The sequence below is a fragment of the Macaca nemestrina genome, chromosome 18 (genome assembly GCF_043159975.1).
Source record: "Macaca nemestrina isolate mMacNem1 chromosome 18, mMacNem.hap1, whole genome shotgun sequence".
Lineage (NCBI taxonomy): Eukaryota > Metazoa > Chordata > Mammalia > Primates > Cercopithecidae > Macaca > Macaca nemestrina.
The window spans coordinates 47,595,581-47,600,008 of NC_092142.1; the positions used below are offsets into that span (position 1 = coordinate 47,595,581).

General features: G+C 40.1%; 1 pseudogene; it reads right to left on the reverse strand.

The window, feature by feature from the left end:
• Positions 1-1,281: 1,281 nt before the first annotated feature.
• On the reverse strand, positions 1,282-1,748 carry LOC105492233 (10 kDa heat shock protein, mitochondrial pseudogene; annotated as a pseudogene).
• Between the last annotated feature and the right edge of the window lie 2,680 nt (positions 1,749-4,428).

Consider the following 4,428-nt stretch of genomic DNA (forward strand, 5'->3'; position numbering starts at 1 on the left):
TTTTTTCTTTCTTTCTTTCTTCCTTTCTTTTCTTTCTTTTTTCTCTTTCTTTCCCTCCCTCCTTCCCTCCCTCCCTCTTTCTTTTTCTTTCTTTCTCTCTCTCTTTCTTTCCCTCCCTCCTTCCCTCCCTCTTTCTTTCTTTTTCTTTCTTCTTTCTCTCTCTCTTTCTCTTTCTTTCTTTCCTTCTCTTTCTTTCCCTCTTTCTTTCTTTCTTTCTCTCTCTCTCTCCTTCCTTCTTTCCTTCCTTCCTTCCTTCCTTCCTTCCTTCCTTCCTTCCTTCCTTCCTTCCTTCCTTCCTCCCTCCCTCCCTCCCTCCCTCCCTCCCTCCCTTCCTTCCTTTTGAGACAGTGTCTCACTCTTTCACCCAGGCTGGATTGCATTGGCATGATCGTAGCTCATTGCAGCCTCGAACTCCTGTGCTCAAGCAATCCTCCTGCCTTGGGATTCCAAAGTACTGGGATTACAGGCTTGAAGGAATGTGTTTTCTTTATGGCAAAATTGGAAAATCTAGAAAAGCACAAAAGCAAAATTAAAAACCACCTCTATCCTGTCACCTAGAGATAACCACATGTGCAAGCATGTAATTCCAGCACTGTTTTTATGTGATCATTAATAGCTATATTTATTTAGTGTTAGCTATGTGTTTTATTAACATATGTGTTTCCCACTTTGGTCTCATTTATTCTCATGACTTTGTGAAGTAGGTGTCTTTTTTTTTTTCCATTTTACAGATTAAAAAACAGGTTCAGAGAAATGTGACTTGCTTAAGGTCACTGTTCATTCTCTTATATAAAATACTTTTTCCTTTTAACAATATATTATAAGCTTTTCCTCCACAATTCAACATATTTCTACAACATTATTAAGGCTTTTACAAGTTTAATTTTATAAGTAGGTAATACATTCGTGAGGTTAAAAAGATATGAACAGGTTCGTGGGAATGTAAATTAGTTCAACCATTGTGGAAGACAGTGTGGCGATTCCTCAAAGACCTAGAACCAGAAATACCATTTGACACAGCAATCCCATTAGTATACACCCAAAGGAATATAAATCATTTTATTATAAAGATACATGCACATGTATGTTCACTGCAGTACTATTCACAATAGTAAAGACATGGAATAAACTCAAATGCCCATCAATGATAGACTGGATAAAGAAAATGTGGTACATACACACCATGGAATACTATGTGGCCATAAAAAGGAAGAAGATCATGTCCTTTGCAGGGACATGGATGGAGCTTGAAGCGTTGTTTTTGGTCATTAGTTATCATTAGTTTATAATAAAAGAGAAATATGGAAATTATTTACATGATGAAAGATTTCAGAACTTCAGTGGAATGGGCAGCTTCATGTTGATGCCATTTCAACAGTGACTTATTTCAGTCTATGTACTTTCCAAGAATGTCACTATCTCTAAACAGGAAATAATCCTTGTCATCTAGAACTACTTTGGTGCCTCCATATTCTGGCAGAAGAACTTTATCTCCAACTTTCATGCTAACTGGTTGAATCTCTCCACCCTTTCCTTTAGAACCCGATGCAACAGCGACTACTGTTGCTTGCAATACGTTTTCCTTGAGATTTTTCTGAAAGCATAATGCCTTCTTTGGTTACAGTTCCAGCAGCACTCCTTTCAACCAATACTCGGTCAAAGAAGAAACTTTCTAAACGCTTGTCCTGCCATGACTCCCTCCACCTCAGACTCGTACTCTGCTGTAGCGTAGCGCCACAAGGAGAGACTCGCGGTCCGGCCCTGGCGACACGTCAAAAAAACAGAGCTTGAAGCCTTTATCGTCAGTAAACTAATTCAGGAACAGAAAACCAAACACCGCATGTTCTCACTTATAAGTGGGAGCTGAACGACGAGAACACTAGGACACAGGGAGGGGAAAAACACACCCCGGGGCTTGATGGGCGGTGTGGGGGGAGGGAGAGCATCAGGATAAATAGCTAATGCATGTGGTGCTTAACACCTAAGTGATGGGTTGATAGGTGCAGCGAACCACCATGACACACGTTTACCTATGTAACAAACCTGCACGTCCTGCACATGTATCCCTGAACTTAAAATAAAATTATATATATATGGGTTTATAGTAAAGAGTTTCCTTTCACCTTTGTGCCCCATCTGACCAGTCCTCCTACCAATAACTTGTTCTTTCTTGAGTCTCTTTCCAGAATCTCATGATTATATAAAGAAATATACATATATGTTTATTTTTCTGCAAAATATTGCATGCTGTAAACACTGTTCCTCACCTCGTTTTTTCTCACTTAACAAAGTATCTGGGAGAATTTTCTATATTAAATATATGGAGAACTCTCTCATTTCTTTGTACCACACTGCAGTAGTCTACTATATGAACATAGTACAATTTATTTAACCAATTCAGTATTGACAGACATTTGAATATTTTCCTCCATATTTTGCCCTTTGAATAACGCTGTGATGCATAACATGGCAAATGAGCCATTTTATATTTTTAAAAGGCTCCATGGTACTCCTGTTGAGTTATGTGCTGCAATTTATTTAACCAATCCACTAAGGATGGATATTTAGGTTATTTCTGGGCTTCCCTTATGATAAATAATGCCCCTGTGAACATTTCTGCCCATAAGCCCTTGTGCTCACTTTTGATCTTTCTTTAAGGGAAATGTTATGAGCATCGTTAAGACTTTCAATACATACTGCACACCTGCCTCCAGGAAAAAGCAGTGACAATTGCTGGTGGCTGGGTCTGAGAAGGTTGATGCCTGGTAAAAGTGCCCCAAAAGGACATTCTTGGGAGATGGCAGCTGGGGGTACATGAGAGAAATGAGGAAGGGTAGCTCAAGCCACAGGTCAGGAGCAGCCAGAGCTGGAAAGTCCTTCAGACCTCTTTACCAAGAAAGTAACCATGCTCAGTGAGAGGAAAAGCCTTACCTGAGTTCATATGGGCTGGAGCTGGGACTGAGTCTTGGAACTTCTGAGTCACTGCTTAGGCCATAGCTCAGTGATTAGGGACATGAGCTCTGAACTCGGACTACCTGGTTTTAATTCTCTTAAATCTTTGCTAACTTCATGCTTTGGCACAGGGTACCATACCTCTTTCAGGCTCTCTTTGCTAGCTTCGTGTTTTGGCACATGGTACCATACCTCTTTCAACCTCAGGTTCCTCATCTGTAAAACAGAACACGCTCCATTTAATTGTTGTAGGGAATTAAAGTAGATAATCTGGTATAGAACAGTGGCCAGCACACATTTATTTTTTTTATGTTATTAAATGTATCTGTCATCATTATCATTATCAATTTATTCCTGGTGTCTCTGAGTTAATCCAAATAAAAATGAGCAGCATGGGAGATACTTCCTAGGTGCCAAGTAAGACTCAAGCTGTTGATAGATAGATACACTTTGATGGCTATAGGGATGTCCTAGTATCTCCAAAGGTCAAATCACTTATTCTGCTATAGGCCTCTTCTCCAAGTCTTGAAGTTCTGGAGGCAGAGGTCTTGGGGACAAGCAGGCTGAAAGATAGTTTCCATCCATTTCTTTTTTTATTAATACAAATATTTGTACACATTTATGGGATACATGTGATAGTTTATTATATTTGTTACACAGACTGTGTAATGATCAAGTCAGGGTGTTTGGAGTGTCCATCACCTCAAGCATTTATCATCCCTATGTTATGGAAACATTTCAAGCCCTCTCTTCTAGCTATATTGAAATATATGATATATTGTTGTTAGCTATAGTCACCTTACTCTGCTATCAAACATTAGAACTTATTCCTTCCATTTAACATCTAACTGTATGTTTGCATCCATTTGCCAACCTCTCTTTATCCCTCCCCCTAATGCCTTTCCCAATCTCCCCATTTCTTCTTTGCTTGTGTCCTAGAAGATTGGACCACTCTGACTGACTAGAGGTACTCTTCACTTTGTGAAACCCCCTGTGATCCCCTGATAGTGCAGGGCTTTCTGGCTGCTAGTGTAACCTGGTCCACTAATCATTCATTAATTCAGCAAATATGTATTAAGGGTCCACTATGTGTAAGGTGGTAAGGATTCAATGTGAACAACCACTTGATTCTTGCTTAAACGAAGCTAGTATATAGCGGGGGTGTATCAGTCAGCTATTGCAGTATAACAAACAACTCCAATATTTTAGTAGCATGCAGCAATAAGCATTGGTTTTGCTCATGCCTCTGTGGTTGGCTAGGGTATGACTGATCTAGCTGGGCTCAGTGGGGCATTCTAAGTTGCAGGGTGAGTCTGGGCCTGATCCACACAACTTTTGTCCTCCTTGTGCCAGAGGACTAGCTGGGCATGTGCTTCTCACGGTGATGGCAGAAGCACAAAAGCCCTCTTAAGTTCTAGATTCAGAAATGGCACACCATCACTTCCACCCGCATTCCATCAGCTAAAGCAACTTATA